Here is a 14,519-nt window from a genome sequence, read left to right on the forward strand (position 1 = left end):
ATATAGAAATATAAACAAATGAAAACACTACTGTCTATTATCCAGTAATCTCTTCTGAGGAAAGACCAGCGCACAGGTTCTGAGAATAATTATCCAGTGTCTGTTGAAATCTGGATGAAGCTCTTTAAAGACAGAGGAAAGCATGCCCTTAGACCAGGCCAAGAAAACAGCTGGCTTCTCCCTCAGCATCTATCTGTTTCCTCTGTGTATTACATTAAAGTGAGTGAGACACAGGGGCGGTGTGGGAGGTGAGATTTGGCACCATCCCAGCTTTACTGACCTCAAAGCAAGCTAGCTAACAAAGCCGCACTGGGCCCTCCGTAACAAACAACCATCCCATGGGAAGACCGAGGGAAAACATAGGCAACAAGGAACAATGGATGACCTCCCCTCACCTCCTCCTCTTCCCGCCTCATGGCCTTCTTTCCCCTTTTTTGTCATTCATTAGTCCGTTTTCAGAACAATGGCAGCTATTTTAGCTGCCGGTTGCCTGCTCACTTCCCAAATCTGTGCAATGACTGATTGAATAAAGGGGCAAACCACAGCCATTCACAGAGAGAAGGGCTGGGTGCAGGAATGGCATTACGGCAGCTGTCTGGCATGCACTTATTCTCTAACATCTATGGCTCTTACTCAGCCTTGTAACTAGCTATGACAATACAACTTTATGTATTCAGTTCTGGGAATAACAATAAACGAACTAGGTTATATAGGCACAAGATGAACTACAGCATTTGAAATAACAATAATTATATAAAGATATGTTGTGGATGGACAAGCTATGTCTACCTTAGGAATATATGCCCAGTGCTGTTAATAGACTAATAGTTTCCTGACAAACAGCCAGGATGACAACATCTGATGCAAGAGGCTGAAAGGGCTTGGTCACTATGTCCGGCTGCGACCAGAGGCTCCATTTCAGCTGGGCCATTCCGGCTAACCTGGGGGGAGGGGCTCAGCTGGAGGGCTGGGGTGTGTGTGTGTGTGTGTGTGTGTGTGTGTGTGTGTGTGTGTGAGAATTTGACACAGGAGGGACGTAAAACTATACCAGCTCTCTATAGGGAGTGTGTTTGCTCTCCTCCGAAAACCATCTGTCATCCATTATTCCCTTTCTATTGATTTACTCCACATGTCATGGATGTGATGGAAGACCTGTAAAATCAGACGGAGGAAGGGGTGGCTCCTTAACTGGCCTTCCTTTTCTCTGTTCTAAATTTACGACTGGCCCACCCCATGTAAACAATGGGCTAGGGAAGACAAATATGTTATACGTGCCATGTTGTAAACAGAATAGAAAAATATATACAATCAGTGCCACCTGATGCATATATGTACTCGTTCTATTAGACTCATATAATTGTATGAATACATCACCAAGGACAGACAAATGACTAAGCACTTTAGACAGAGCTGCTTCTGACAGGGTTTGGCTCCAGTTGCTATCTCACAACCACATCAGCTGCTCCAAAGAATGTGTGAATCATTCTCACATAAACGGTACCCTTATGATGGGATAAGGTCATACATTTACATTTTACATTTTCAAGGTCATGTCTGGCAATCAGCAACAGGGTAACGGAAATAATCACACGCGCCCAGCCAATGACCTTGATTAAAATAGAGTATAAGTTGTTCTAAAATGTGCAATCGTCTAATGGCAAAGCTGATAAGTAGGAAAGAGATGAATGGCACGACAATGGGCCTCAGGATCTCGTCACGTTATCTCTATGCATTCAAATTGCCATCGATAAAATGCAATTGTGTTCGTTGTCTGTAGATTATGCCTGCCCATACCAGAATCCCACCGCCACCATGGGGCACGTTGTTCACAATGTTGACATCAGCAAACCGCTTGCCTACACGACGCCAGACAGAGATGACAGAGGAGTCTGCGGTTGTGAGGCCGGTTGGACGTACTGCCAAATTCTCGAACACGATGTTGGAAGCGGCTTATGGTAGAGAAATTGACATTCAATTCTCTGGCAACAGCTCTGGTGGACGTTCCTGCAGTCAGCATGCCAATTGCATGCTCCCTCAAAACTTGAGACATCTGTGGCATTGTGTTGTGTGACAAAACGGCATATTTTAGAGTGGCCTTTTATTGTCCCCAGCAGAAGGTGCAACTGTGCAATGATAATGCTATTTAATCAGCTTCTTGATATGCCACAGCTGTCAGGTAGATGGATTATCTTGGCAAAGGAGAAATGCTCACTAACAGGGATGTAAATAAATTTGTGCACAAAATCAGAGAAATAAGCTTTTTGTGCGTATGGACAATTTCTGGGATCTTTTATTTCTGCTCATGAAACATGGGACCAACACTTAGATTTTAGATTTTAGTCATTTAGCAGACGCTCTTATCCAGAGCGACTTACAGTTAGTGAGTGCATACATAAAAAAAATAATAATCATACTGGTCCCCCGTGGGAAACGAACCCACAACCCTGGCGTTGCAAACACCATGCTCTACCAACTGAGCTACACGGGACTGTTAAGTTTATATTTTTGTTCAGTGTACATATTTGGATGCATATTTTGTCCACACTGTGACGCAGGAGCCAATGGATTATTTTATCTTGCCTTGAGAGAGCCGGATGGTACCAGATGCCCACTCTAATCCAATCAATGTTGGCCCCCTGTGAATTCACTCCATCAGTTATATACAAACAAATGCTACCATGCATTATAGAGGAGCCACACCCTGGCCCATCCCTGGCCATGTGATACACACACAATCGTAGCGTGCTCTCCGTAAATAGTCATAAAAGGATGATGTATACGCAGGTTGACGTTTATTGTCATGAGTCTTGTCCTGGAGGCAGAACTGAGTGATTTCCCCTTAGGCCAGCTGCAAAGTCCAAATTGGCTATATTGTAATAATTCATGAAAACAAAAATGCTATTTTTGGTCTTCATTTAAAGTTAGGCATTATGGTTAGCAGTGTGGTTAAGGGGAAGTTTAAAATAAGATCGTATTACTTTGTGGCTGTGCCAGCTAGTGACCACTCTGCAGAGCTGCCTCCAGAATAAGATTCATGACAAAAAATGCTAACCTGCGAGGTATACTGCCACAGACTGAGTGGTCTGGATTATAAATGATTATTAGTTGGCTATTGTCACTGGAGACAGAAGTGTGTGTCTGTCTGAGACATGAGCTCATGTGCTACACAGGACAGAACAGCTGCCACTATGGTCAACTGTCTGGAGGAGGGGACAATACACCCCCACCACATCTCTCCAACTGGCTGGAGGAGGGGACAATACACCCCCACCACATCTCTCCAACTGTCTGGAGGAGGGGACAATACACCCCCACCACATCTCTCCAACTGTCTGGAGGAGGGGACAATACACCCCCACCACATCTCTCCAACTGTCTGGAGGAGGGGACAATACACCCCCACCACATCTCTCCAACTGTCTGGAGGAGGGGACAATACACCCCCACCACATCTCTCCAACTGTCTGGAGGAGGGGACAATACACCCCCACCACATCTCTCCAACTGTCTGGAGGAGGGGACAATACACCCCACCACATCTCTCCAACTGTCTGGAGGAGGGGACAATACACCCCCACCACATCTCTCCAACTGTCTGGAGGAGGGGACAATACACCCCCCACCACATCTCTCCAACTGGCTGGAGGAGGGGACAATATACCCCCACCACATCTCTCCAACTGGCTGGAGGAGGGGACAATACACCCCCCACCACATCTCTCCAACTGGCTGGAGGAGGGGACAATACACCCCCACCACATCTCTCCAACTGGCTGGAGGAGGGGACAATACACCCCCACCACATCTCTCCAACTGGCTGGAGGAGGGGTCAATACACCCCCACCACATCTCTCCAACTGTCTGGAGGAGGGGACAATACACCCCCACCACATCTCTCCAACTGGCTGGAGGAGGGGACAATACACCCCCACCACATCTCTCCAACTGGCTGGAGGAGGGGACAATACACCCCACCACATCTCTCCAACTGGCTGGAGGAGGGGACAATACACCCCCACCACATCTCTCCAACTGGCTGGAGGAGGGGACAATACACCCCCACCACATCTCTCCAACTGGCTGGAGGAGGGGACAATATACCCCCACCACATCTCTCCAACTGGCTGGAGGAGGGGACAATACACCCCCACCACATCTCTCCAACTGGCTGGAGGAGGGGACAATACACCCCCACCACATCTCTCCAACTGTCTGGAGGAGGGGACAATACACCCCCACCACATCTCTCCAACTGTCTGGAGGAGGGGACAATACACCCCCACCACATCTCTCCAACTGTCTGGAGGAGGGGACAATACACCCCCACCACATCTCTCCAACTGGCTGGAGGAGGGGACAATACACCCCCACCACATCTCTCCAACTGTCTGGAGGAGGGGACAATACACCCCCACCACATCTCTCCAACTGGCTGGAGGAGGGGACAATATACCCCCACCACATCTCTCCAACTGGCTGGAGGAGGGGACAATACACCCCACCACATCTCTCCAACTGGCTGGAGGAGGGGACAATATACCCCCACCACATCTCTCCAACTGGCTGGAGGAGGGGACAATACACCCCCACCACATCTCTCCAACTGGCTGGAGGAGGGGTCAATACACCCCCACCACATCTCTCCAACTGTCTGGAGGAGGGGACAATACACCCCCACCACATCTCTCCAACTGGCTGGAGGAGGGGACAATACACCCCCACCACATCTCTCCAACTGGCTGGAGGAGGGGACAATACACCCCCACCACATCTCTCCAACTGGCTGGAGGAGGGGACAATACACCCCCACCACATCTCTCCAACTGGCTGGAGGAGGGGACAATACACCCCCACCACATCTCTCCAACTGGCTGGAGTGCCAGATTAAAACTGAGACATCCTGCTTTTAGTCCCTTTTTCCCTGTCCACGGCTTAGAAACTACACTTCACAAGCCACACACACTTCACTCTCTCTCCCTCTCTGAAAATTGGGTCTAAACAGGGTCTTATTTATTAAGTATTTGTTTGCTGTGCAATTTAATGTCCAATGATACATTTAGAAACTGAAATCTTGCACTTTTTTAAATAATAGAGATTATGTCAGTGGAAAAGTTATCATGCAAAGAATAGACGCCTCAATACAACAGTTCCTCCATTAGAACTCCCCCAAGTCTCGACTTCCAAGATCATTTGGCTTTCTCTTTTCCTCCCATAACAGTTATGATTTAGAAACAGAGGAATTTTATATGAGCGTTAGTTGTTTTATTAGTATTAAAATTTGACGTTATGTCATTCAAATACTGTGGCGTAGTGTCTCACATAACATGCAGTTTAAGTCAATTAAGTTTTTCACTTTTCTTGCGAAATAATGTAATGTTTTAAATGTGATTTGATTTAGTAAATTATTCCTAGAAATATTTCCATTTTTGGAAACTAAGAAAAACCAAAACAGGTAAAATAATTCAGTAGATCTGAACACATGATAATGATGCCCAAAGCATTACCAGCACATGTAGTGACATCTTATGGTGAAAATACATCACTTCACTTCACATATCCAACATCTCTGGCAATTAATGAGATACTCTCTCAACAGTCCCATATTGTCTGTCACTTACCAAACATAGATGATACATCACGTTTCATTTTTTTTTTTTGAATTGATAAATTATCAAATGTTTTGATAGTGAACAACACAAATCCACATTCTAATGTAAATCATAATAATAACAAACCAAACCTCTTTGTAGGTCAACTTGTCTATTTAATATATAAAATACGATAAAACATACACAAAAAGGGGAGGGTAAGAAGGGACAAATGGATACTTTGGTACAATAACAAACACTTTTTTTTGTAAAAGCAGTATAGAATTTGTAATAACATATCAGTGCATACTTTATTTATGAAAATATACACAAATTGTATATCATTCTCCAAAAACAACAAAAAAGTTTTTTTTTTTACAACAAAAAGCAGACTAGCCGAACACAATATATTAGCTACAATTTATTAACTTTTTTCTTCAATTTCTATGTGATGTATATTCTTATTGATATTACATTTCATATTTATTTCCTATAACATGATTCATAATTTTTTTGCGTTACGCCCATGCATTGACATCTTTGTGTCTGGTCAGAAATAAATTAAATGTGTCTTGTCCCCACTTTACTATGTGTAGACTAAATTTTGTACATTTGACAAAAAATTGCAGCATTGAACTGGTTATTATATTCAACTTGTTTACCACCTTTCATGATCTCACATGTACTAATATTACTACAGCGGTTTTGTTTTATGTCATAAATCGTGCAATATTAGTACACCCTTTGAAGAAAAAACAAACCAAAAAATTAAAACAAAAATATATTTATATAATATTTATATATAATAAAATAAAATTCAAATAAAACAAGATTCCTAACCTACACAAAACCGCAAAAAATAAAATATCATCATTACAATTACCATCGATGGTCACAATAATGATAATATTAACAGTAATAATAGCAATTATCATAGAACAATTATAATAAAAACAGACAATAGAACTGTCACCAGCACAAATTAACACTGGAAAGTGAGATTCTCTAAACATCATTCATTATACTTGGGGAATATGGGGGCGCAGGTTAACTATTGTCATGACGATTGTCTTTTCGTTTGTGATTACAGTTACCCTTAGTGTTGTTCTGAGATAATGTCAGAGCTTTATACAACACCTCGATTGGCCAACGTCCAGAGTACTAACCAACCACATCTCCCCATAGTCTGCTTCCACTAATCACCATTTAGTCTAGAGGTATGAAACATCGCTTCATGTATTGTGGCCCTATTCAAGACATAGCTACCATTATTATAAAAAAGCATCAGGGTCAACGTTTTGTTCAAAGCTAAGGACACAACAGTCTTACAGTCTAAGGGTATGCGAATATGCCGTCAGGCATGATCGCTCGCTCTCTCTTTTCGCCAACCGTCTCTAGATGATCATCTAGACTCCTGAAGAGTCAGGCTGCACAATTCCTACGGCAACAACTACAATGATATAAAACGATAAAGAGCCAATGAGAGGTCATTTGAACCTGTTCTGGACGGAGTACAGAGTGCAGAGTATATGTGAGTGTGGTATTTGAGTGTGTGGAGCAATGAGCCGTTTTGGCAGAAAATGTATAGTGGTGGGGGTCAAATGAGAGTGAGATGGACTTGTCTTTTAAGTCACTGGTAGGGTGCAGTCGAGTTCACACAACAGATCAATGAGTGAAATGCTGTAATTACTAAAATGTGGCCAGGGAGGAACTCTCCTCTAACAGAAAGCATAATGGATACTTGTCTGGCTAATGTGTGAGTGTGAATGTGTTTGTGTGTGTGTTGGATGAGTTTGATGTGCCTGAGGACATGCAGACACGACTGTCCCATTCTGGAGGACACCTGGCTTTTAAAGAGAGGGGACATTTTGGGGGCTTGGGGGGAGGAAGGGGTTAAAGTGCGCTCTGTCAGAGTACTAACCACTGCTCACTCAAACAGTCCAATCAACTGCTACTTCCCTTTCTGTCCTTCTAGCACCCTCCCTTGGCTTTGCAACATAGTACACTTCTATCCACACACATAACTAGAAAGACAGATCCACTGAGAAGCAACACATTAGCTTTTAGGGATATCCTGCTGAACATATGTGAACATATATTTCTATATACAATCCCTGTCTATCATTTTCTCTGCATCGTATGCAGTTCATCACTTACTCTCAAAACCTGCTATCGCTGCTGTTTAAATATATATTTATATATATATATATATGCTCTATATGTTTACTCTCAAAAAACGATGTCCCTGCTATACAAAAGCCATACAGAAAGACACACAGAGAACTAATTGTTTATATACACAGTTCTTTGCTTTTTCTCCCAGTTTACATCTCTTATTCAGAGCCTTCCGAAACACAGGCATTGTTTAACAAAAATACTTTTCGTGTGTGTGCGGATGGATTTGAGCGTGGGGAAAATCGAAAAAGTCCAGAAGGTAGTAACAAAAACCTTTACACAAAAAGAGCATTTGAAATAAATATCAAAGAACAGGAACACACACGCAGCATCTGAAGTTGATCTGTAGGTATCTGTAGCATGTGTCGTAGAGCTGGTGCAGCCCTTCCCTGATAAAACAGTATTTTACCTAGATAAGGTACAATGTTTCAGATTAAACAGCTATTTGCATGGTTCTGATTAAATACCTGGCTAAAACTAAACATGACAAGGACCATCCACTTTAGAAGAGTGAATCCTGTCTTATAAAATGGATAGCTAGTCAGCTTGACTCAGTGAATTTTGCGTTCTCAAATCGAAAATAGAAATGTTAATAGAAATGTAAAAATGGCTGATGGACAACAGTCAGACAGAGAGAGGACGTAATATTCCATATACACCAATCTCATACTCTACAAAAACACCAAAAGCTGGATATAACAGTGCACTGGGCAGATACAAAGAAGTGGATACATTTTGGTTGTCATACTGTTTCTCAACAGCGCAGTGCAGCTGGACTAGAGACCTACTGTGGATAAAAGACAGGAGGATATCAGGTGTGTATTATTTGATGTAGAGGGGGAAGAGAAAACCCAGCAAAGCCAATAGTCAGTCAGTTTTTGAGCTGCTCTCGTTCCTTTCAAAACGAAAAGGAGGCAGAGCGAGCTTGAACAAAAGAAAACTCATTCACTCCAGTCCTATTCTTGTCCAACACACTATGTTGACATGTAATCCCTGGTTCGGTGACTCTGCCCCTATAGAGGGTGTTTGTGTGAGCATGTGTGTGTGTGTGTGTGTGTGTGTAGTACAATATAGTGTAAAACAGTATGCAGCTTGAGTGTCAATGCATACATTTGTGAGAGAAAGAGGGTGTGTAAGAGCATGCGCAAATGGGCGTGTCCGGTGCATGTGTATGTGTGTGTGAGGTGGAGGCGTGTGTGTGAGGTCAGCATTTACTGTACATACGGTAAGTAGGTGGGGTTGGGGGGGGGGGAAGAGGGGGGCATCTCTCCCCTTCACTCTCTTGTTCTACACATCTATGTGACCCAGGTGTCCAGTCTCATTCTCTTCACGTTGGCCCCCTCCTGCTCCTGCTGCTCCTGCGTGGACGAGGGCCTCAGCAGCCCCATGGCCGAGGAGGCCCCTCCCTGGTGGTGGAAGTCCTGGGCCCGCCCCTGGGCCCCATCGTCCCGGTCCCCCTCGTAGGAGCTGCCGTTGCTGCTCAGGCTGCCGACGGGCGAGCGGCCCTGCATGGTGGACGGCTCCAGGCGCAGGGCCCCTGGGTACTGGCCTGACATAGGGGCCCCTGTGATGGTCACTAGGCCCCCTCCTCCGCCACCCCCGGCTGTGGAGCATGGGGTGCTGCGGTCACGGTTGGGCGACACGGGCTCCGACTTGATGCTGATGTTGGGGTTGGTGTTGATGGTCAGCATGGTGCCCTGAGGTAAGTGGCCCACCGGCCTGGAGGGACAGAGAAAAGAGAGAGAGAGCGAGAGAGAGAGAGCGAGAGAGAGAGAGAGAGAGAGAGAGAGAGAGAGAGAGAGAAATGGTGAGACATGTGCTGACATCTGCTGGTCAGCCAGGGTAACTGCAACACTCCTTATGAACACGCATATCAACATCACCATGAACATTACTTTAAACACAGGAGCCCAGACAGGGACCTGCAAACCAGCACACAGTGCAGTAAGCGCTGATGGAACATAGAGTCAACACCTCCACACACTAGGTGGAGGGGGGAGGGAGTATCCTAGATGACAAATGTGTCAGCAAATTGAGTAGGGGCAAAACAATCAGAACGTTGCAGATAGAAAGGATATAATTGTTTATGGGAGTGGTAGATAAGTGTCCTTTATATGAACGGTGTAGGTCTTCACTTCTATGTGCAGTGCTCTATGTGTTCCACCCTACTGTTCACACACACTCTGGGCTGACAGCTCATCTTTTGGCTAATTGCTAACGACAGGTAATGTTTCACTGCTAATGTTTTAGGGAACACTGCGTCATGATGTAGCTTCTACAAGAGACTATACTGAAGGGAGGTACGGATGATGGACTGAGGTTAGACACACGAACAGAGACGCAAACAGACTGGATGAAAAGGCCACACGGAAGCGCACGGTCCACAAGCCATGCAGACTGACTCTGGATTCCGAAAGACCACTCCCATACCTTGCGTCATGTGTCCACAGTCACTTTTATCTTTTGCATGTAGTAAGTCATGCAATTGTACCCAGACATCTACAACTAAACACCAATGGGTAAATGCACACAGCCCACAGCACCACCCCCCTCGATTGGAAAAACCTACTCACTTGAATCACTTCACCCTTAAAATCAGGTCACCCTTAAAAGGTCCAATGTAGCCGTTTTTATCTCGATATCAAATCCTTTCTGGGTACCAATTATTAAGTACCTTATTGTGATTCTTTTTGACTATTTTAATTGAAAACAAACAAAAATAGCTTCTTAGCAAAGAGAAATGTCTCAAGAGTGTGGAGGGGAAAACTGAAAACTATCTGTTATTTGCAGAGAGGACTGGAACTTTTTTTCTTTATTTTTCTTCTTTTAAACAGCTCTTACACTTGAAGGGTGTTATCATAATTCTCACAATTTCACAGTATTATTCCAACCCTCCAAACGTATTCGGACAGTGACAAATTTTTTGTTGTTTTGGCTCTCTACTCCAGCACTTTGGATTTTAAATGATACTATGAGGTTAAAGTACAGACTGTCAAGCTTTAATTTGAGGGTATTTTCATCCATATTGGGTGAACCGTTTAGAAATTACAGCACTTTTTGTACCTAGTCCCCTCATTTTAGGGGACCGAAAGTATTGAGACAAATAAGAATAGAATATATTTCTAAACGCCTACATTAATGTGAATGCTACCATGATTACGGATAGTCCTGAATGAATCTTGAATAATGATGAGTGAGAAAGTTACAGACGCACAAATATCATATCCTCAAGACATGCTAACCTCTCATCATTACAATAACAAGGGTTAGCATTTTTGGGGGAGTATGATATTTGTGCGTCTGTAACTTTCTTAGTCATCGTTATTCACGATTCATTCAAGATGATCCATAATCATGGTAGCATCCACATTAATGTAGAACTGTTTAGAAACATATTATATTCTTATTTACAATAAAAGTGACTCCAAAATGACACAATACATTATTTACCATTCATTTCTACTGGGCACAGAATAATCTGAAACACAACCAAAACAAATAGCAAATGCATCCAACAAGTTTGTAGAGTCACAAGCTTGACGTAATCATTGCATGCAAGGAATATGGGACCAAATACTAAAGTTTTTACTACTTTAATACACATAAGTGAATTTGTCCCAATACTTTTGGTCCCCTAAAATGGGGGGACTGTGTTCAAAAAGTGCTGTAATTTCTAAACGGTTCACCCGATATGGATGGAAATAACCTCAAATTAAAGCTGACAGTCTGCATTTTACCCCTATAGTCATTGTATAATTTCTAATGAAAATGCTGGAGTAAAGAGCCAAAACAACACAAAATGTCACTGTCCCAATACTTTTGTCGCTCACTGTATATAAAACACAGGAAAATCATGGTTTTGACTGCACTGGACCTTTAAGCTAATGCAATTATAAGGCACAATGACCCATTCATATTCTTGTATATTCTCTCAATTCCTCAGAAACAGAAAAAAGTAAAAGAAGATGCAAGAATGTGCGTCTTTACCCTACAACACACACACATACCTTCGCTCATGTGCACACTCACACTCCCTAATCCCTTGACAGAGTTACTCTGCCTTTCTCTGTGCCAATTTATCAAGTGTAAGCCCGGCATTATGGACTTGTACAGGTAGATGGATTATAGTGCCACAGGGGTCCTGTTGCTATGGAGAATAAAACGGTCAGAGTCAGCAGGCCGGGTGACAGTGATGAAGGCTCGCTCTTCAGGCTAGCTCAGAGCGCTAACACAGCTAGATCAGCCAGAAGCACACGGTTACAGTACAGTACAGTATAGCGCCGTTTCCCAAAACCTGGTCCAGAAGGACCATTGTGTGCACAGTTTTCACTTTAACCCTCCTGTTATGTTGTGGGTCAATTTGACCCGTTTCCACTTTTGCGTTGTCTAAAATACTAGTTAACCACTCTTTTTCGCCATGAAATTACATGACTTTTCCTCATTTAGGGTCATGAACCTAACTGCAAAATGTGGACACACTGATGTGTTGTGGAATGTCTGTGTACATTTTGTATACAAACATGATGTTGTGGGTCATTTTGACCCGGAGGCTTTCATGTGTATATATATTTGCACAGGTGCAAAACAAAAAGTGTCTTTGATGTATTTTGTTTTGACTGGTCCTGGTTGCACTTTTAGAATTGTGTTTGGGTTAAAAGGGCTTTCCCAAGCTTCTCCTCAGTGTGAGAGCAGCAGGTCCCTGACACAGACACTCAAAAATGAGCTCCAAAAAGATTTTCAATCAATGAATTCTTATCACAAATTCTGGACTGTGACAGTGAAAAAGAAGAAGAGGTTTCAGAGACAGAGGATATTTCAGAGATAGAGGACAATGCTGTTGATGATCCAGATTTTGTCTTCATTGAAGAGGATACAGAGGAGGAGTCTGCCGTACCATCCCCTACATCAGATGAGAGACAGAGCATGCAACAAGCATCATCAAGAAGAAGAGAAGACATGGAAGTCTAAAGATGGTCATATTGAATGGTCACCGTCACCACAACGAGGTCAAGGTAGACTCTCAGCTTCCAATGTAATAAAAATGGTTCCAGGACCTACACGATTTGCTGTCACTCGAGTCCATGACATACAATCAGCTTTTGAGCTCTTTTTACCCCAAGCAATAGAGAAGATTGTTCTGGACATGACCAACTTGGAGGGGAGCCGTGTGTTTCAAGAGAACTGGAAGCCACTGGATCGGATTGACTTGCATGCATACATTGGATTGCTCATATTAGCTGGAGTCTACCGGTCAAACGGAGAAGCAACGGCCAGCCTGTGGAATGAAGAGAATGGAAGGCCAATATTTCGGGCAACAATGTCTCTACAAGAATTCCACATAATTTCTCGGGTGATTCGCTTTGATAACCGTGATACCAGACCGTCGACGTGAAAGAGACAAACTAGCTGCAATCAGAGATGTATGGGATAAATGGGTGGAAATTCTACCGTTACTGTACAATCCCAGTCCTCATGTTACAGTTGATGAACGCCTTGTTCCATTCAGAGGACGTTGTCCCTTCAGACAGTATATGCCAAACAAGCCTGCAAAATATGGCATCAAAATATGGGCACATGTGATGCCACATCAAGCTATGCATAATATGCAAGTTTACACTGGGAAGCCACCGGTGAGTGCCTGAGAAAAACCAGGGGATGCGGGTGGTGCTGGACATGAGTGAAGGGCTGCAAGGTCATAACATCACGTGTGACAACTTCTTCACATCCTACCGCCTTGGTGTTGAACTACAGAAGAGAAAGCTGACCATGGTTGGAACAATCAGAAAAAACAAACCTGAACTTCCCCGTGAGCTTCTGAAAATGCAGGGCAGAACTGTGCATTCCTCTAAATTTGCTTTTCTCTGAAAATGCAACTGTTGTTTCATACTGCCCAAAGAAGAACAAGAATGTTCTTGTAATGAGCACAATGCACAAAGATGCATCGCTGAGTGCAAGAGAGGACATCAAGCCACAAATAATACTGGACTACAATTCCACCAAAGGAGGAGTTGACAATTTGGATAAAGTCACAGCAACATATAGTTGTCAGCGATGACTGCCCGCTGGCCTTTGGTGATTTTCTACAACATTGTGGATGTGTCTGCTTACAATGCCTATGTCCTGTGGACTGAAATCAACCAGCAATGGAATGGTGGCAAATTGTACCGGCCCTTGGCTTTTCCTAGAGGAGCTCGGCAAAGCTCTCATCACTCCCAAGATCCAGGGAGAGTCCGCCTCCTCGTGTCGGCGCAGCAGCTGCATCTGCCGTCCAGAAAATTCAAGCTGGACCATCAACACATGCCTCCAATCAACCAGAAATGGATCCAGTGGATACAGGCAGTGGCAAGAAACCGGAAAAGATGCCAGCTCTGCCCCCCTCGACAAGACAGTAAAACAAGCACCACTTGTGTAGAATGCAATAAATACATCTGCAGAAAGCACACACACACTTGTGTTCAACATGTAGAGAAAGACTGGGATAATATGGACCAATAGGGGGAAAAAACCTACTTGGGAAACTGAAAAATCTTGTTTGTGAGAAAGGAAATATGTTTAACAAATAGTTCTTAAATATTGTTTAAAAAAAAATAAAAAAGTATTGTATTTCTTCTTTCTGAAATGTCTGATAAGACAAAAATAAAGTTGTTTCTGTTTTTTACTTAATTCTTTGACTGTCTTGAGTGTGTTTAGAAACTGTGCGGGTCAATTTGACCCGTAACATAATGGATGTCATTTTTTTCCAGCAAAGCACAAGGG

Source organism: Coregonus clupeaformis, chromosome 28, assembly GCF_020615455.1.
Source record: "Coregonus clupeaformis isolate EN_2021a chromosome 28, ASM2061545v1, whole genome shotgun sequence".
Taxonomy (NCBI): Eukaryota; Metazoa; Chordata; class Actinopteri; order Salmoniformes; family Salmonidae; genus Coregonus; species Coregonus clupeaformis.